At 41.6% G+C, this 21562-nt stretch overlaps 1 protein-coding gene across 2 annotated transcripts in view; it reads left to right on the forward strand.

Annotated features, from left to right (window-relative positions):
* The first annotated feature begins 441 nt into the window (after positions 1-441).
* The window catches only part of LOC124802867, a 40410-nt gene continuing 19289 nt past the window's right edge, over positions 442-21562 (forward strand). For both annotated transcript variants that reach the window (XM_047263907.1, XM_047263908.1), the window contains exon 1: positions 442-574. The gene's annotated coding sequence lies outside the window, so the exon portion shown is untranslated. The remainder of the gene's footprint in view (positions 575-21562) is intronic.

Here is a 21562-nt window from a genome sequence, read left to right on the forward strand (position 1 = left end):
AGCAGCGTGGGAATGACACACTATCGGAATAATCTGAACGTTAGCAACAATTGGGCGTCTCCGCATCGAAAATGGCAGTTCAGAGATAACGAACCGTCAGTGACGGAGTGATCTAACCCACTTGCATAATTTCGTCCCCACAGAGGAGGAACAGCCGCCGGCGGGCATCTATTGTGTTCAGCGCAGTATCTCAGAGAACAATGACGGACGAACGCAGAGGCTGGCTCTGTTGTCGCTGATAACAGCCGAGCACATGTGAAAATAAGACACGCGCCGCCGGCACCGCAATAAACAGTGGGACCTTGAGGCTAGGTCGTAGCGCACGGCAATTACAAGAGGCGTTTGGCCGAAACGCAGGAAGAGCGAAATGACAGACGTCACGCTCAGCTGGCGAAATGACCCCCGCTGGCTTCATAAGGACTCGCACCACCGGAACGCGCCTGTTTCTCCTGGACCTGCCTGCGTTCACCAGTGGGGCCACGTCCAGTCCACGGAGGTGCGCCGTTGCTGACGGTCAGCGTCGGAATTCTGAGCACTAGCACGAGAGATACCACGTCCCATCTCCGGCACATATGTAAGTAGCGACAGTGAAAGGCACGTCTTTTTCTATTTAGGTATCAGTTTTCGGACTGGTCTGAAGCGGACCGCCACAAATTCCTTTCTAATGCCAACATCTTCGTCTCAGAGCAGTATTCACCCCATACGTTCTCAATTATTTGTTGAGTGAATTCCGATCTATGCCTTTCCCTGCAGTTTTTACCCTCTACAGCTCCCTCTAGTACCGTCAAAGTTATTCTTTGATGTGTTAACATAAGCTCTGTCATCCTGTTCCTTCTTCTTGTCAGTGTTTCCCATACGTTCCTTTCTTCACTGATTCTGCGGCCAACGTCCTCATTCCTTACATAATCAGTCCACCTAATTTTCAACATGCTTCAGTAACACCGCATCTCAAGTACTTCTATTCTCTACTTTCCTGTTTTCCCACAGGCCATGACTCGCTATCATACAATGTTGTGCTCCAAATGTACATTCTCAGAGAAATCTTCCTCAGGTTGAGGGAGGTAGGATGTCAGTCGGGCCGACTTGGAGCAGGAGATGCACCACAGGACATTTTAATTTCCGCTGTCTATACTTTTAAAAATAAATTCATAAAACTTTATCAGCATGACTAGGAAGGATTCAGGATTCACGCTCATAGAAGTGGAAGTTCACAAACCTAACAAAATAAATTTTTTTACATGTGAAATCTCATCATTTTTTCGTTTACTATTGCTGCATCGAAAACACTAAAATTTATTTAATTTATGAAAAAATGAATGAGTTGTTACATTTCAAACATCACGTTTAGAAAAAAACTCAAATTTTACAGTTGATTATCTCAATTTCTACCACTGTTTTTAATATATTTGAAAAATTCTGGAGTTTTATACACCTGTAAGCATGGTTTGTATGCTGTGCAAAATTCGTCGAAGAATCCCTGTTACTTATGAGGAAAAGTTTACCTAGAGCAACAAATGCAGCCAATAGTAAGTGAAAAAATGATGAAATTTCACATGTAAAAAATTTTTATTTTGTTATGTTTTTGAACTTCCTCTGCTATGAGTGTGAATCCTGAATCCTTCCTGGATATGCTGACAAAGTTTTATGAATTTATTTGTAAAAATATAGATAGCGGAAATTAAAATGTCCCGTAGTGCCTCTCCTGCTCCAAGTCGACCCGTTTGATGTCCTACCCCCCTTAAGGCCAGTGTTCGATACTAGTATTCTTTTTCTAGACAGGAAATTTCTTCTTTTCTGTGCTGGTTTAGTTTTTAAACCCATGCTTCGCCCGTCACACTATATTTTGCTTCGAAGGTAGTAGCAAATTTGATTCACTTGTCTAGTTCATGGTCGGCAATGCTGATGTTAAGTTTATCGTTAATTGTATTTCTGCCACATCTCGTTACTTTCCTCCTTCTTCGATTTACACTCGATCCACATTCTGCACTCATTATACTGTCCATTTCATTCAACAGGTCTTGTTATTATTCCCCATTTTCACAGAGGACAGCAATGCCATCGGTGAATCTTATCATTAATATCATTTCACCCTCAATTTTAATTCCACATTTGAAGTTCCTTTTATTTCCGCAACTGCTTCTTCGATGTATTGGTCGAACCGTAGGAGCAAAAAACTGCAGCCGTGTTTACACTATTTTTGATACAAGTGCTTCCTCCCTCATCTTCTAGTTTTATTTTTTTGTTTAACACTCTTCTGTAAAGGATTCTTGTTAGTATTTTGCTCCCATGACTTACTAAACTGGTAGTTCGACAGTTTTCACATCTGTCAGAAAGTGTTTTCTTTGCCATTGGGATTATTATATTCTTCTTGAACTCTGAGGGTATTTCGCCTGTCTCATACACTTTGCTCACCAGATGGAAGAGTTTTGTCGTGGCTGGCTCTCCCAAGGCTATGAGTAGCTCTAACGGGATGTTGTCTATTCCCAGGACCTTGTTGTAGATTTAAGTCTTGCAGTGCTTTGTCAAATTCTTCATGCAGTTCATATCTCCCTTCTCCTCTTCCTCTACGTCTTCTACCCTTTCCATAATATTGCCTCAAGTACATCTCTCTTGTACAGACCCTCTACACACTCCTTTCACCTTTCTGGTTCCCCTTCTTTGCTTAGGACTGGTTTTCCATCTGAGCTCTGGATATTCATGCAGGTGGCTCTCTTTTCTCCAAAGGTCTCTTTAATTTTCCTGTAGGGAGTATCTATCTTACCCCTAGTGATACATGCTTCTACATCTTTACAATTGTCCTCTAACCATTCGTGCTTAGCCGTTTTGCTCTTCCTGCATTTCATATAATTATTGCCCAAATCTGAAAATTTATAATGCAGTCATAATCTACACATTAAAAAGCACAAACTTTCATTCAATGCTTAACACAATAAAAGAAGTATTAGAATTCGAAAATCTGTAACTGTCTTGAGTTAACGTAGGTCATGGTGCAAACTGCCCATACCATAATCATCCAGAGTTTTATAATGGCGGCACTCAGCGACTTCCAATAAGTTCTAAACACAATTTCAAACAGTTTCGAAACTTTTTGTCGCTGACCCACTCCCCTCCCTCCCCACACAAAACAATGAAAAGAAAAAAAGTTTATCGCTTATTAAATGTTCACTGTTCATACGGTAAAACTTCGGCATTAAGTATGACGTTTTAATTTAGCACTTTTGAAGAGATTTTACACGCGGAATTTCGATTAAGTAAACGATGTGGGGTTACTGCTCCGGCCGCTGTGGCAGAGCGGTTCTAGGCGCTTCAGTCTGGAACCGCGCGACCACTGCTGTCGCAAGTTCGAATCCTGCCTCGGGCATGGATGTGTGTGATGTCCTTAGGTTAGTTAGTTTAAGTAGTTCTAAGTTCTAGGGGACTGATGACCTCAGATGTTAAGTCCCATAGTGCTCAGAGCCATTTGAACCATTTTTGGGGTTACTGCTTACATGAGATCTTTAATTGATCGGAAGTTGCAAGATAACAATAAAAATAACCTCCTTTATCGACAGCAGGCGGCCCTCGAGAAAACTATTTGCTCTAAAAATGTTCTGAAAACCCCACCCTTTCTTTTTTGCTGCCATGCCACATAGTTCCAGTTATTTTTAGTCGCTGTTTGTTTTTGACTATCGCTTCACCACTCAACAAATTTACCACGAAGTAGGTTCATAAAAAACATCTAACTATCGACAACTATATAAGTTTCCGAGACAGAACACAGAATTCGTTTTTTACGAACGTTGACGACGATGGAACCAGAATAAGAAACGCTGTTGAAAACAGAAGCTATGCCAACTCACTTCAAAACTTTGGATGAGAAACCAACTCTCTGCAACATATACACTTATTTTTACTTTAGGCACAACGACTATTATGATATGACAAAAATCGTTATCCATTTCGGAAATATATTGATCGTCTTCAGATTCCAAATAACGTATGTGGCGTTAGCCGGACAATGCGTTGTGATACTACATGTAAGAGATAGATTTAGTATGACAAAGCCTTCTTTACTAAGTACAGCCTATGTCGTACAGAATCTGAAGATGGCTAGTGTATGCCTAACACCGGTAACGGTTGTTATCGTTCTGTGAATAAGATTGTGTCTAAAATAAAAGCAAACACGTAATGCGTGAAAGAGGCTTCTTCATTGACAGCATACTTTTTCAGTCTTGTATTCATAATTTTCTTGATCACATATCATAGACATACTACATTTAAGTGGTTTAGAAAATTTAGAATAGGAATAAAAAGTCCAGGGAGAAGAACTAAAACCTTTGAGGTGTGCCAGTGACATTGTAATTTTGTCGGAGACAGCAAAGGACTCGGAAAAACAGTTCTACGAAATGGACAGCATCTTGAAAGGACATAAGATGAACATCAAGAAGCGCAAAACGAGGATAATGGAACGTAGTCAAATTAAATCAGGTGATGCTGCAGGAATTAGATTAGGAAATGAGACACTTAAAGTATTAAATGAGTTTCGCTATTTGGGAAACAAAATAACTAATAATGGTCGAAGTAGAGAGGATATAAGATGTAGACTGGCAATGGCAAGCAAAGCGTTTCTGAAGTAGAGAAATTTGTTAACATCGAGAATAGATTTAAGCGTCAGGAATCCTTTTCTGAAAGTATTTGTAGCCATGTACAGAAGGGAAACATGGACGATAAACAGTTTAGATAAGAAAAGAATAGAAGCTTTTGAAATGCGGTGCTACAGAAGAATGCTGAAGATGGGTAGATCAGAACAGAAAGGGGGAGAAGAGAAATAGAAATTTTTATTGACCACAATAAATGTTTGATAACGGCCTGATAGGTTACTTTCATAACAACATATTGGATTTTTAGTTCTGATGACGAGTCAGTGTCGTCGAAACCAGTTCGCTGTAATATATTAATATATCTAGCAAATGCAAGCAAGACATTTGTAAATAAAATAATGTGTTTCAAATATGTTAAAATTTTACTATTTGATAATATTAAATTTTATTGAGTATATCTTCTCAAAAAAAAAAAAATATATATATATATATATATATATATATATATATATATATATATATATATATAGCATTTGTAAACTTAAATAAAGGTTTTGACAATGTTAACTGAAATACTCTCTTTCAATTTCTAAAGATGGCAGGGGTAAAATATAGGGAGCGAAGGGCTATTTACAATTCGTACAGAAACCAGATGGCCGTTATAAATCCGAGGAGCACGAAAGGGAAGCAGTGATTAAGAAGGGAGTGACACAGGGCTGTAATCTGTTCCGATGTTATTCAATCTGTATATTGAGCAAGCAGTAAAGGAAACAAAAGAAAAATTCGGAGTAGGTATTAAAATCCATCGAGAAGAAATAAAAACTTTGAGGTTTGCCGACGACATTGTAATTCTGTCAGAGACAGCAAAGGACTTGGAAGAGCAATTCAACGGAATGGACAGTATCTTGAAAGGAGGATATAAGATGAACATCAACAAAAGCAAAACGTGGATAAGGGTATGTAGTCAAATTAAATCAGGTGACGCTGAGGGAATTAGATTAGGAAATGAAATGATTTTCGCTATTTTGGAAGTAAAATAACTGATTATGGTCGAAGTAGACAGGAAATAAAATGTAGACTATTAATGACAAGATAAGTGTCTCTGAAGAAGAGAAATTTGTTAACATCGAGCATAGATTTAAGTGCAAGAAAGTCCTTTCTGAAAGTTTTTGTATGGTGTGTGGCCATGTATGGAAGTGAAACATGGACGATAAACAGTGTAGATTAGAATAGAATGGAAGCTTTTCAAATGTGGTGCTACAGAAGAATGATGAAGACTCGATTGGTAAATCACGTAACTAATGAGGAGGTGTTGAACAGACTTGGGGAGAAGAGAAATTTGTGGTGCAAACTGACTAAAAGAAGGGATCGGTTGTTAGGACACATTCTGAGACATCAAGGGATCACCAATTTAGCACTGCAGGGAAGCGTGGGGGTGGGCGTAAAAATCGTAGAGGGAGACCAAGAAATGAATACAGTAAGCAGATTCAGAGAGGTGTAGTTTGCAGTAGTTTCTCGGAGATGAAGAGGCTTAAGGCAGAGGATAGAGTAGCATGGAGGGCTGCACCAACCAGTTTTTGGAGTGATGACCACAATAACAACACGGAAAAACAAAATTTTTGCTGTCCATGGGAGCAGTATAGCAAATTAGACTAGTGTGCAAAACTTGACGAAAGTAACTGTCACATTATGTTTCACTGCCAAGTAACATAGCTCAACGAAACTTGGACAATACATAAAAAGAACTGCTACAGTGAGATACAGGAGGTAAATGAAAGAAACATGCAATGAGACAAACAGAAATGACACTTTTATTCAAAGACAATAATACACTGAAGTCACCACGGTTAATAATAGTCCCCTGAGCATTATAAAAGGCAGGACATGGTTCTTAACAAGATGTGTGATCACCACAGAGGGCTGTGCATGCTCCATCTGCGGTGTTCGAAACGGTAGTGCGTTGTCATCCATGAACATGCGGTCAGGGGCAAAGGTATTCCTCAAAAGACGCTTTCTGGAAATAAATACAATGTCGTAATAACGACGACAGGTGAGTGTAGTGTTCAAAGATTGGGAGGTCAGTACACCAATGTAACACACTTCCCCACACCACAATACTTGTACCACCAAAACAATCACCTTGGACAGTGTTCCCGAATGCAGGTGTTCCCACCTCTCGTTATGCGACAGTACGTCCAACGTTGTCGAACATGATCGTTGTAGTGGTCCAGTTATTGTGGTATAGGGGGGCATAATGTTACATGGGCGTACTGACTTCCAGATCTTACAGTATGATACAGTCACTGTCAACGTAAAGTATTCGACACTGTGCCACATCACTGACAGATAAGATACAAGGAGTACCATCGCCAATATTCTCGAAGACGAATGTTGCACAGAAAGGAAAGAAGAATCGGATGTACCCTAAGTAGGTGCAATAGGACCTCTAATATTTTGCGTATTACTCTCGTGGCACTGCTACCTGGTAACAAGTGCTGTCTCTGTTAATGCTCATTCTGTCCACAACGCACAGTCAGGATAGATAAGATACTATTAGTACAGATTCTCTTTAGTGGAAATGGCTTAGAATATTTAATGACTCCAGGACACATATTCTGAAGAATAGTGTACAAAGGATGACCTGGGATGAAATTTGTAATGAGACAAATACTGACATAAACTTTAATTCATTCGTTGATAAATTCATATCATTATTTGAAAATAGCTTTCCTCATACACTAATCAGAAATAACATTAAGCAAAAAACCTTGGACCACCATAGAGCTTTATAGCATATTGTGAAAGAAAAAGGTAAATTACCTGATTGATGAACAAGTAAAGATCATACAGTAGTTGCACACTACAAAAACTACTCATAATTCTTAAGAGAGATTATTAAAAAGTCTAGGAACATGCACATTAAGTCATCAATCAGTAGATCCGACAACAGATTTAAATCTATATGTAACAAAGTGAAACAAGAGGCAGGAGTACAGGTCACAGAACCGGATAATGTCACTACCGAACTGATGGGAGGGCTATAAATGATGAGTCACAGGTAGCAAACATATTTAATAATCATTTCTTAAATACAGTAGAAATGATAGGGACAAAAAGTTCAAGAGAAAAGTCACAGCAGTATGTTGAAAACGTAACTCTCATAAAATTCAATCATGTGGATGTCTCACCCACTGCTCCTTCTGAAATTAAGAAACTTATATATTTTCTTAAAAATAAAAGCTTATGTGGATTTAAAGGTCTTTCGAACAGGTCACTAAAGACTTGTTCCCGTATAATAAGTTTTTTTTCCGAAATATGTAATACATCATTAACTCAGGGAGTTTTTCCACACAAACTGAATTACGTCATTGTTAAACCCCTCGATAAGAAGATGATAGCAGAGATGTAAATAACAACCGCTGCCTTTTACTACTGATACCATTTTCCAGAGTTTTTGATAAGATGATGTACTCTAATATTTCACCAGAGCAACAATAATATCATCAGTAAGTCATAGTCAGGATTACTGAAGATTTGCTCAAATGAGAATACAATTTACACATTCACTCACCAAATTTTATAAACATTAAATAACGAAGTAGCACCACTTGGTATTTTTGTGACCTATATAAGGCATATCACTGTGTGAATCACAATACTATTTTCATAAATAAAATAAGATTTTATGGAATTGAGGGTATAGCCAACCAATAGATACTTTCAAACCCTACCAAAAGAATGTCGTACTTAATGATTCTATAATTTTAATTAGCATAGATTCTTCCGACTGGGGAGAAACCCACAAGGCTCAGTCTTAAGTACACTATTATTTCTGATATAAATGACGTTCCGTCTTATACACAACAAGTAGAATTAGTTCTTTTTACAGATGATAGTGTCATCATTTTCATCATACCAAAGGTACACACGATAGTAGAAGAAATGGTAAATAATATTCTTAACGGTATTATTAAACGGTTTTCCGCAAATGGTCTCATCTTACTTTCAAAAAGACCTAACATATTTGGTTCTGCTCATCTATAGGTACTACACCAATGGTAAGTGTTCTACATGATGAGGGAATAATAATAAATATGTGGAAACATCACACATTCTGGGTGTCAATACTGATGAGAATTTAAAGAGAAAGAAAAGATGCATTTGGAGTACTCAACTTATTTCAGCCACATTTTCGCTTCGAATCGTTGCAAAACTTGGGAAGAAACATATAGATAAGTTGAGATTTTTACATATTTTCATTCAGTAACTTTATGTGGAATAATGCTCTATGGTATCTCATCTTTAAGAAATAAAATATTAATTTCTCAAAAACGTGCTGTAAGAATAATATGTGGTGCTCACCCAGGATCATCTTGCAGTCACCTTTTTAAGGAGTTAGGCATTTTGACTACTACCTCACTGAATATTTATCGCCTTACGAAGTTTGTTTCAAATAACACACTACAGTCAAAAGGAGCAATGACGTACATAATTACGACACCAAATGCAAAAAGGCAGTTATTATTCCACATTAAATTTGTCGTTCGCACAAAAAGAGGTGCACAATGCTGCCGCAAAAGCGTTTGCTCATCCACCCAATGATATAAAATGTCTGACACACGAAAAAAAGTCATATCTGAAAACAACCTGAGAAAGTTTTTTCATGACAACTCGTTCTATTTTGTAGGAGAATTTCTATTTTTGTAATGTGCAAAAGGTTATGAGCAGGGATTACAAATTCGCATATGTATTAAACAAACCACTTGTAAATGGTGAGCATGTAGTCACTTATTACGAGTAATCTTACAAAAGGTCCACAGAGCGTGAAACTAACAGAGTAGAGGACTTGTTAGACAGAATCAGCAGCACTGTAAGATGATTGGTTCACAGACGACGCAGTTTTCTTCAGGCAAGTACTAGTATTGTCGTTGGCTGATGGTTCGGAGATGCTGAAAGACTTGTAAAAATATTCTATTTAGTGTAGTGAATGCCAGAATCTTTAAATGTGGACAGATGTAACACAACACCTTTAACAAGAGTATTGGAGAACATAGTGTAAGTGTTTACGGTTTAATGCTAACAAGTGGAACCCGCCTAGCTCGCTCCCTGATATATTCGAAATTTCGCGTGACGAAAGGGGGGTGAAAATAAAGTGACATCTGTATCGGCTTAGGTGCCAACACTCAACAGGTTTTCTAGAAAATGACGGGCAGACTTTCGACGTGTTGCCCATCAGTCCACTAGGTCATCGCATGACCTAGTGAGTTGGTGGCGCAGTGGCTACGAACACTCTTTCAAAATTGCCCATCCCCTGTTCAAATCCAATGTTATGTTTTGTATTTCTTTTTTTGACGCGAAAGTATGTCACATCAGTACTTTTTATGACATCGTGAAATCCAATGGAACTACTGACAAAAGAAATAAAATAGATTTTATCGTTGATTGTACATAACCTTATATAATCAACGGTAATCGAAAATTAAAAACATAAAAATACTAGTATTTCAAGTTTTGCTTTTTGATTTTTACTTTCTTTGCTTCAAAAGAACCAGTACATTCATAAAAACATTCAGAGCATAAAATTGGGCGCACCACGAGCAACGTGCAAAGGCACAGTCACATTTTTTTATGTGAATATCATTAGGAAAACCGCCTAACAATGTGGTACCAGTTTCACGATAAACCAAGCATGTCGAAGCATTTTCTCGGAACCTGGAGCCGGCAACTGATTATGGACCAAAGTGTGTGCTTCAATTGCATCGCTTTTACTTGCGATTTCCTTTTGATGCGCGATGAGAGTAGAGCACCCGCGAATGTTGTTCTTCACTTGCCATTAAAAGTATGCGTCGCAAAGCTTACATAACGGCATGTACTTCGGCGGGATTAGTTTTAATGAACATGTCGGTATTCTGATTTCATCGACAAGCAGAGCGTCGTGTAAGTATGGATCCTTTTGCCTACCCGGCCGAGCGAGGTGGCGCAGTGGTTAGACACTGGACTCGCATTCGGGAGGACGACGGTTCAATCCCGCGTCCGGCCATCCTGATTTAGGTTTTCCGTGATTTCCCTAAATCGCTCCAGGCAAATGCCGGGATGGTTCCCCTGAAAGGGCACGGCCGACTTCCTTCCCTAATCCGATGAGACCGATGACCACGCTGTCTGGTCTCCTTCCCCAAACAACCAACCAACCTTTTGCCTACCGCCCGAGTCAATAATGTACAGAAATGGTTCCATTTTCACGAAAGAAAATGCAAATAGATGATGGTCGTATATAAAGAACAAGAGCGAAAAGACACAATCAAAACCTTCACTGCGCGAGAACAGTGGTGATGTTATTGATGACAGCGCTCCTAACGCAGGGATACTAAATAGGGTTTACCGAAATTCCTTCAACAAAGAAGACAAGGTAAATATTTCTGAATTCGAACCAAGAGCAACTGCCAACATTATAACTTAGAAACTGATATCCTCGGCGTTGCGAAGCAGCTTAAATCACTTAATAAAGTTAAGGCCTCCGGTCCTGATCGTATCCCACTCAGGTCCCTCTCAGAGTACTCTGATACAATTGCTCCATATTTAGTACAATCAAAATACAACCGATAGCTCGTTGAAAGATCCATACCTAAAGACTGGAAAGTTGCACAGGTCACGTCAATACCCAGGAAAGAAGGAGTAATACGCTAAATTACAGACCCACATCTCTAACGTCGATATGTATTAGGAATTTGCAACATATACTGTGTTCGAAGAAAACGATTTATTAATAAACAGACAACAATGATTCAGAAAACATGTTTCTTGTGAAACACAACTAGCTTTCTATTCTCACGGGCCGGCGGCTGTGGCCGAGCGGTTCTAGGCGCTTCAGTCCGGAACCGCGCTACTGCTACGGTCGCAGGTTCGAATGCTGCTTCGGGCATGGATGTGTGTGATGTCCTTAGGTTAGTTAGGCTTAAGTAGTTCTGAGTCTAGGGGACTGCTGACCTCAGATGTTAAGTGCCATAGTGCTCAGAGCCATTTGAACCATTTTTTAATCCCACGAAGTAATGATTGCTGTTAACTGTGGATATCAATTTCCTTCTATATTTTTAGATTTCCAGAAGGCTTTTGTCACCGTACCTCAGAAGCTACTTCTAATCAAATTGCATGCCTAAGGAGTATCGTTTCAGTTGTGCGAAGGTGGTTAACCCTTATTGACAAAATCTGTTTTTAATAAGGTTTCAAATCCTTATTTCTTTCGCCGTTACTTCCATTGCAATTCACGATAAAATGTTAATGTGATACGCGGTGTGATCAAAAATTAACACGGAGCGCGGTGGCGTAGTGGTTAGCACACGTAACTTGCATTCGGGAGGACAACGATTCAAATACGCCTGCGGCCACCTTCATTTAGGTTTACCGCGATTAACGCTCAATCGCTGCAGACAAATGACGGGATTGTTCCTTTGAAAGGGCACGGCCGACTTCGTTCCCCATACTTCCCTACTCCGATGGAAGTTCCAAGCGGCTTTTCGCGGATGATGCTGTTGTATACAGAGAAGTTGCAGCCTTAGAAAATTGCAGCGAAATGCAGGAAGATGTGCAGCGGATAGGCACTTGGTGCAGGGAGTGGCAATTGACCCTTAACATAGACAAATGTAATGTATTGCAAATACATATTGTATGATTATATGATAGTGGAACAAACACTAGCAGCAGTTACTTCTGTAAAATATCTGGGAGTATGCGTACGGAACGATTTGAAGTGGAATGATCATTTAAAATTAATTGTTGGTAAGGTGGGTGCCAGGTTGAGATTCATTGGGAGAGTTCTTAGAAAATGTAGTCCATCAACATAGGTGGTGGCTTACAAACCACTCGTTCGTCCTATACTTGAGTATTGCTCATCAGTGTGGGATCTGTGCCAGGTCGGGTTGACAGAGGAGATAGAGAAGATCCAAAGAAGAGCGGCGCGTTTCGTCACAAGGTTATTTGGTAAGCGTGATAGCGTTACGGAGATGTTTAACAAACTCAAGTGGCAGACTCTGCAAGAGAGGCGCTGTGCATCGCGGTGTAGCTTGCTGTCCAGGTTTCGAGAGGGTGCATTTGTGGATGAGGTATCGAACATATTGCTTTCCCCTACTTATACCTCCCGAGGAGATCAGGAATGTAAAATTAGAGAGATTCGAGCGCACGGAGGCTTTCCGGCAGTCGTTCTTCCCGCGAACCATACGCGACTGGAACAGGAAAGGGAGGTAATGACAGTGGCACGTAAAGTGCCCTCCGCCACACACCGTTGAGTGGCTTGCGGAGTATAAATGTAGATGTAGATGGGACCGATGACCTCGATGTTTGGTCCCCTCCCCCGAATCAGCCAACCAACCGAAAAGTAACGGGAGGTTTTTTTATTTAGGCGTCTGTGTACAACGCATTTTTAATTTTTTTGGTATTGTTGTTGCACGCGTTCCTGATGTATGTTTCCATTTTCATCTGATATGACTATTTAGTTTTAAATGACAGCCGGCCGCGGTGGTCTAGCGGTTCTGGCGCTGCAGTCCGGAACCGCGGGACTGCTACGGTCGCAGGTTCGAATCCTGCCTCGGGCATGGGTGTGTGTGATGTCCTTAGGTTAGATAGGTTTAAGTGGTTCTAAGTTCTAGGGGACTTATGACCTAAGATGTTGAGTCCCATAGTGCTCAGAGCCATTTGAACCATTTTTTTTAAATGACATTCGAGAAGGTTATATGTGTTTCTGAGTGCCCGGTGAAATTTTGGTTTCGGAAAAGATGGATCAAAGAATGTGCATTAAATTTTGCTTCAACTGTGGAATAAAGAGAAGCACCGCAGTTGAAATGTTGACTGTGGCTTTTTGCAACTCTACTACGAATAAGACAAGAGACTGCGAATGGTGTAAATGTTTCAAAGAGCGTCGAGAAGACTTCGAAGGCGATGACCACCCTGGACGCCCTAGCGCATCAATTACTGGCGCCAGTGTGAAAGGAGTCACCAGATACGTTGCTGATGATGTCAGCATATCCTTTTGCTAACGCCAATCATTTTTTCCTTCGGATGTTTTGAGCATGAAATGTGAGGCAGCAAAGGCTGTTCCGAAATTCTTGAATTTCGACCAACAACGACGTCGCGTAGACATCGCTCAGAAACTGTTGAATGAAGTCGACAACGATCCAGAACTTGTAAAGAAGATTGTAACAGGTGACGAAACATTTGTATAAGGGTCGAATCCAAGGACCAGTCGTCCCAGTGGAAACTGCCTGAAAAGCCAAAACCGAAAGAAAATTCGCCAAGTTCGATTACGTTTGAAGGTTCTTTTCACTGCTTTTACGATTTCAACGGAACAGTGTATTATGAGTGCCTGCCTTATGACCGTCCGATCAATAAAGAATACTACCTGGAAGCTATGTGCCGTTTGAGTGCAGCAGTCCGAAGAAAACGACCGGAATTGTGGCAAAACCACTCGTGGAAAGAGCATCACGACAATGCTCACACCTCAATGCATTTAGTGATGTTTTGGTATAAAAGCGAAACCGTTATGTTGTCTCAGCCACCGTATTCACCGGACATAGTCACCTGCGACTTCTTTCTAACCCCGAAGCTGAAGAGAACCGTGATAGGACATCTCATCGTCGATGAGATAGATGGCTTGAATAAAATGTAGTTGCAACGCGGTTGTAATTCATACAGACTTTATTGACAGACTTTCACCGTATCACACACCCTCAAGATAATAGCCCCACATCTCGATCACCTTCCCGCACCCAGATGGAGGGCGCCGTTCAAAATGGTTCAAATGGCTCTGACCACTATGGGGCTTAACTGCTGAGGTCATCAGTCCCCTAGAACTTAGAACTACTGAAACCTAACTAACCTAAGGACATCACACACATCCATGCCCGAGGCAGGATTCGAACCTGCGAGTGTAGCGGTCGTGCGGTTCCAGACTGTAGTGCCTAGAACCGCTCGGCCACTCCGGCCGGCAATCGAGGGCGCCGTACACCGTCATATTTATATAAATGATATGCCCGCAAGCATTAAGGGTAATTATAAAATATTTATGTTTGCTGATGACACTAGCTTGGCAGTAAAAGATGTTGTGTGCAACAATGGCTCGGTTCCAAATAGTGCAGTTCATCACATACGGTCATGGTTCGTAGAAAATAAACTAGCGGAAATCACAGTAAGACTCAGTTTTTACAGTTTCTAACACACAATTCAACAAAATCTAACGTTTTAATTTCACAGAATGGGCGTACGATTGGTGAAACTAAACAGTTCGAAATTCTAGGTGTTCAGATAGAAAACCGTCGTGGAAAGCCCACGGCTTAATGGTGCCATTTTTACTATTCTAACGGTATCTGAAATAAGTGATCGTTCGACACGAAAATTACTCTACTTTGCTTATTTTCGTTCGCTTATGTCGCATGGTATTATGTTTTGGGGTAACTCTTCCCATTCTAAAAGGATATTTTTGGCTCAGAAACGAGAGGTTCGGGCAATAAGTGGTGTAACCTCTTGTCGACCCCTGTTCATTAATCAGGGTATTCTGACATTAGCCTCTCAATACATAAATTCTTTACTTCCGTTTCTTGTTAACAATATCAGCTTATTCCCAAGAATAAGCAGCTTTCACTCAGTTAATACTCGGCAGAAATCCAATCTGCTTTTGGATCGCACTTCCTTAACTCTTGCGCAGAAAGGTGTGCAGTATACTGCTGCATCCATTTTTAGTACCACAAGAATTCAAAAATCTTAGCAGTAATCCACGCGCTTTCAAATCGAAACTAAAGAGTTTCCTCATGGGTCACTCCTTCTATTCTGTTGAGGAGTATCTTGAATAATTAAGGTGACTCTTATGTTACATTGTTGATTGCGTTTACTTAAACTTATGGCTTGAGCTATTTTGGGTTCATAAGCATCTTATTTTATCTGTTATTACTTTCATGTTGTAATTTCATGTACTGACATGTTCCCTGACCTTGGAGATTTGCTCCCCAATTTGGTACTACGGAACTAAACGTGTAAGAAAAAAAAAAAAATGTTCAGCGAATGTCTCTCAAGGACCATCCTGTGGCACGGATTATGTTTTCCCTTGTGTTGTAACACTTGCCACGAAGCGATTCCTTCATTTAGAGAACAGGTCGTAATCTCACGAACTCATATTGGACGAATGTGGTGGATGTTCCAGCATCTCCCACCCCCACACGTACGCATGAGCTCCTGCACGGCGTTCGCCATGTGGCACAGTGCATTGTCATGAAGGAGGACGGGATGCAGTGGCGGAAGGGAAGATTGTTGCGCGCTCCGACCACATACCCCTTCAGTCTTGGTCCACGCATGTTGTTCGTGTTTCCTAAACATACTCTTAGGGCGCTGGAAGTGGCTTCGTGCACTTTCAGACAATACACAATGCCACTGACTCAAACGCAACCGTCGCCGCTCACTGAACTACTTCAAATGACCTTCTGCTGTCAGTTACAGACAGCGGACATGACATGTGACGCACATCCTTCATGTTATGGCAGTGTTGCCACTACTTTTTATTCAACCCAAGTAAAAAGAGAATCGCTGAATGAACTGAGCGCCATACCGAATAGTGAGTTCCAGAAGTTCTTTCAAGATTGAAAAAAGCCCTCGCACAAGTGTAGTATATGTGAGGAGGGATTACTTTGATGAAGACAGTGTTGATTTTTATGAATAAATAAAGATTTTTTAAGGGAAAAAAGTTCCTGTTACTTTTTGATCACACCGCGACAATAAAAGAAAACAAACATCACATTCGATTTGCACACGAGAATACTGACTGTACGTGGTCATCTCACTTGATGTAATTTCTTGCAAGGGGTAACCCGTCATAGAGCGCTCTCTAACACAGTCGAAACTTGGCAGGCTAATAGAAGGGTCAAAATAGATGGCCACCTATCTTGGCTCATGTGCCAAAACCAAAACGTAATAAATTCATAGCAAATGACGAAGTTTCGGCACGACTTCAGTCTCCCCCCCGCCCCCCCCCCCCCCCCCCCCCCGGGCAAAATTTCGAAACTGTGCTCTTAGATTGGATTGGATTGTTTGGGCGGAAGAGACCAAACAGCGAGGTCATCGGCCTCATCGGATTAGGGAAGGATGGGGAAGGAAGTCGGCCGTGCCCTTTCAAAGGAACCATCCCAGCATTTGCCTGGAGCGATTTTGGGAAATCACGTAAAACCTAAATCAGGATGGCCGGACGTGGGATTGAACCGTCGTCCTCCCGAATGCGAGTCCAGTGTGCTACCAGTGCGCCACCCCGCTCGGTGTGCTCTTGACCACTGCGCTACCAGAGCACTTAGTTTTCCGTCGCGCGAGTAGCGTGCTGAAGTCGCGTGGAAACTTATCAGAAGTTATTGCGTTTTGAATTTATTTCCAACCTTCTATCACCCAGCGAAGTTTCGGCTGTGTTAGAGAGCGGCCTAGACAGGTTATCCCTTCTAAGAAACTACATGGAATGAGAAGACCACGTAAAGTCAGTATCAGGGAATGCGAATGGAAGACTTGGTTTCTGTTGCAAAGGTCTTGTGCCAGAGCGGCGCTTCTGTATAGGACATCGCATGCAAGATGGCAGTGTTACCAACTCTATGATACTGCTCCAGCATTTTGAGGTCTTACTAAGAAGCCATGACAACAGACCTCGAACAAATTCAGATAGACACTGCTTACTATTGTTAACAGGTCTGCGTAGCCCATACGAAAGTGTAACAGAAGTCCTCGGGGACCTCAGATAGGGACCTTTGGAAGAAATACGATGTAGTTCTCGTGAGAGATTCTATGTTTGAAGAGGACTGTGAGACCATTATGGTGCCACCAACGTATGTCTCACATAGGAATCGTGAGAATGAGATAGGGAAGTGGGATGGAAAACAAAGTCGATATTACTGTTCCGGACGCACCACTCTGTAATGGCCCGGCTGAGTGATGAGCCAGTGGGGCCCAGCGACGGACCAAGGATTACTTTTTTTTGTGGCGGTGTTCGTAGCGACAAACAATTCGCTGTAGAAATGGCTTACGAAGTCACCTCCACACTTTTAATAGCGAGCCGACCGGTCCGCTGGAACAGTAAACAGAAAGATGAAAACCCAAACACTCTGATTAAATAAAAGTCGGTACTTATCTTTATTACGAAGATATAGACAGTAGTGAACTCCGTGTCTACAGAAATCTGTCTAGTTCGAGTCGGAGCGGATAGGTCAGCGTCGGCTGACTACAAACAACAACTCTGCTGCGATGAACACACAACTGACTAGCAAGTACACAATTCGGTGGCGAGTATACAACTGAGCGGCGAATACAGAACTGTCCTAGCGCTCGCGACTCCAGCGCTTAAGAAGCCAGAAGCCAGCGGTGGCGCGCGCAGACTTGCGGCGATTTCCTGTCTCGCTGGCGCTGCTTATGCGGACGGCGTCCGGACTTTGATGCTGCCAACCTTTTGGCAGCGGGCTCGGGTGGCATTACTGGCTAGGATATAACACTTTTAATTCCGACATTTCTCCGTCGTCGACGAGAGGCAGACTGTTCTGCTATAAACAAGAAATACAATTACGATTTATGGATACAATGCGACGCTGTCTGGGTTTAATTAATAGTTCACTGTTAATGTTTCTTTCTATCTGCTAATCTTTCTGGTCAAGATCAATTTCACACTTACTCTGCTCTGTGTACGTACGTATTTTTCTTACTTTCGCACCGCCGCTATAGTTGTTACAAATTATACTTTTTGGAGATTCGCATGAACCCTCTGCCAGGCATTTACGTGTGACTGCTGTCCACGAGATTTTTCCTTTCGCTTTGCGCATTTTATTTCCTGAATGATGAGGCTGTGTAACGACAAAATGAGTGAAACGTTGCTCGAACAGTCCACGGGTATATTGCCGGTTCATAGTGTCCAATGGGCGCGGACGGCGAAGAGAGCGGCACGCGGGGGGAGAGGATTTAAATCGGCCGCTCGCCCTCAGGAGCTCAGTTCGTCAGATCACCTGACGATGGCGACATGTCTGATCGCTGAAATATTGCGCCCATTGGACACTATGAACCGGCAGTACACCCGTGGACTGTTCGAGCAACAAATACGCCGGGAGAAACTGAAGAATCACGAGTAAAACGTTGACATGAGATATTTCTTATTATAGTTATCACAGAAGATGGATAACGAACTTTCAGGCAAAGAGTCATGTGATACAAAATGCTTCCTTTTCTATACCCAGCGAGAAAAAAAGTCCTGTACACATCATAACAACAAAACTGCTAAACCAGTGCTATGTTCCACATTTTATATAAACAAGCTATAGACAGAGAACAAATGTTTTAACAATTTCCGGACAAGAATTTTGAGAAAGGAAGATGGTCAAATTAGTAACAGATAAAGTGCATATTTAATTTTATATTTGTTGTTTTGTTTCATTCAACATACACTTACACTATGCCACACATTGGCAAATGTAAATAGCTTGCCTAAGTTTTGTGTCATTTCCTCATACCAGAATAGTCCTTCTGTGCAGCAAGTATTGCTTTCTTTGTGTGTGCTTGTAATACAACATGAAGACAATAGCAATTCGTCGCATTACCTGTGATTCATACAAGTCTTCACAACCAACTATACATACTAGCCTATGTGTTTTGCAAAGCACATCGGCTTGTTCATGAAATAAACAACACGCAGAACTAATAAGTCAGTCATAAAAAGACTTTGACTTCAAAGTAAATGTCACCAGAGCAGAATGAAGGCAAATTATTTACTTGCTTCGCTATACTCCATGGATTGATTTTTAACACCACTGTTTTACAATCGAATAAAGAGAATATCTAAAGTTAAATCACTAAAATGTTCTGAAGTCCACTTTCGAGATTGTGGTTTAGACAGGTTCTTTTCTTCAGCATTGCAATCAATTGTGTCATGTTTTCTGTCTTTTCACGTCACTTAAACTTCGTGTGCAGTATTCTCACGTTTTCCTAAGCATCACTATTCTGCGAGATACTTTGTTCGGAACGCTTGCATCATATGTCGCATGACTGACATCGGATTTTCACAAAGTATTGGTGGATCTCATTCATTTGCTGAAACCAAAAGAGATCAGTCCATCAGCTATATTTACTAGCCACCACAACAACATAAAGATACATGAAGAGCAATGTGTATCCATGTTACCAGTTTAGTTGACTGTTTTACCTCAGAAACTGTTGGTGTATTCCGAGCAGTTTGTCTTCTCTGACTGGTTCAATTGGTTGAAATGGCTCTGAGCACTATGGGACTTAACTTCTGTGGTCATCAGTCCCCTAGAACTTAGAACTACTTAAACCTAACTAACCTAAGGACATCACACACATCCATGCCCGAGGCAGGATTCGAACCTGCGACCGTACCAGTCACGCGCTTCCAGACTGAAGCGCCTTTAATCGCACGGCCACACTGGCCGGCTGACTGGTATCCAGTTGCAGTTTTACAAGAATACTGAAAAGACTAGGTACAGCGTCATCTTTCAGCAGTTGTACATCAGCTCATGATCGAGACATGCAGACGTCTTTAGAAAAATCATTGCTTTAAAAGACGCTACATTTAGACGGAGTCCCTTCGCACTGCATGCATCCATTTCTTTAGAAGTTCTGGATGAGCGTGGGGAAACATGAAAAGATTTTACGTGTCTTTGTAACTGCATTTGCCTTTTGCAAACATAATTTTCTTTCAATTATATTAAAGCATACGTATGTTACATGTGAAATTGAGTGCCGCTTCCTGTCGGCCATCGATTATTGCATCCATATTTTTACTATATGGGCAGCAAAATAACTGATGACGGTCGAAATTGGGAGGATATCAAATATACACTGACAAGCCAGAACATTATGACCACTACCCACCATGACGTTGGATGCCGCCTAGTGGCGTTTCGGACACGTGACGCTGCAACGAAAGTATGTAAGTGGAGCAGAGACGAACGCGGGATCACCCTAGCGAAGATATGGCCTTCAGATGGGAAAATCCGTAGAGATACGCGGCTTTGACAAAGGGCAGATCATTACCACTAGAGCCTGTGAACGAGTACGTCGACAACGTCACAGCTAGTCGAATGTCCACGTGCTACTGTCGTGAGCATCTACGGACAGAGGTAGAAGGACAGTGAAACTACCACTAGGCGCTAAATGGTAGGATGTTGACTCTTCACAGAGGATAGATGGTGATCTGTGGCATCTCTTCCGAGAGAACAACTATGCTGGCGTACACACGAGCGTTTCGCAGCACACCGTTCATCGCTTATTTTTGAACACGGAGCTCCGCAGCAGACTGCCCCTACGTGTTCACATTTTGACCCAACGACTTCGGAAATTACGATTGCAGTGGGCACGGAACCATCGCGATTCGACCGTCGATCAATGAAAACGAGTCGGCTCTTCGGGTGAATCACATCTGTGCTACACTATCTCGATGGTCGCCTCCACAAACGCCGTCATCGAGGTGAACGGCGGCACGAAACATGCAGCCCGCTACGGACGCAGGCTGGTGGGAGCCGTATTATACACTGAAGCGCGAAGCGGTTACTGCTGCTACAATGGCAGGTTATCAAGATGTAAGTCAGTTTGAATGTGGTGTTATAGTCGGCCCACGAGCGATGGGAAGCAGCATCTCCATGGTAGCAATGAAGTGGGGATTTTCCGTACGATAATTTCGAGAGTGTACTTTGAATCTCAGGAATCAGGTAAAACATTAAGTCTCCAACATCGCTATGGCCGGAAAAAGAATCTGCAAGAACGGGACCAACGACGACTGAAGAGAATCGTTCAACGTGACAGAAGTGTAACATTTCCGGAAACTGTTGTAGATTTAAATGCTGGGCCATCAACAAGTGTCAGGGTGCCAAACATTCAAAGAAACATCATCCATATGGGCTTTCGGAGCCGAAGGTCCACTCGTGTACCCTTGATGACTGCACAACCAAAGCTTTACGCCTCGCCAAGGCCCGTCA

Source organism: Schistocerca piceifrons, chromosome 6 (assembly GCF_021461385.2).
Source record: "Schistocerca piceifrons isolate TAMUIC-IGC-003096 chromosome 6, iqSchPice1.1, whole genome shotgun sequence".
NCBI classification, from domain to species: domain Eukaryota; kingdom Metazoa; phylum Arthropoda; class Insecta; order Orthoptera; family Acrididae; genus Schistocerca; species Schistocerca piceifrons.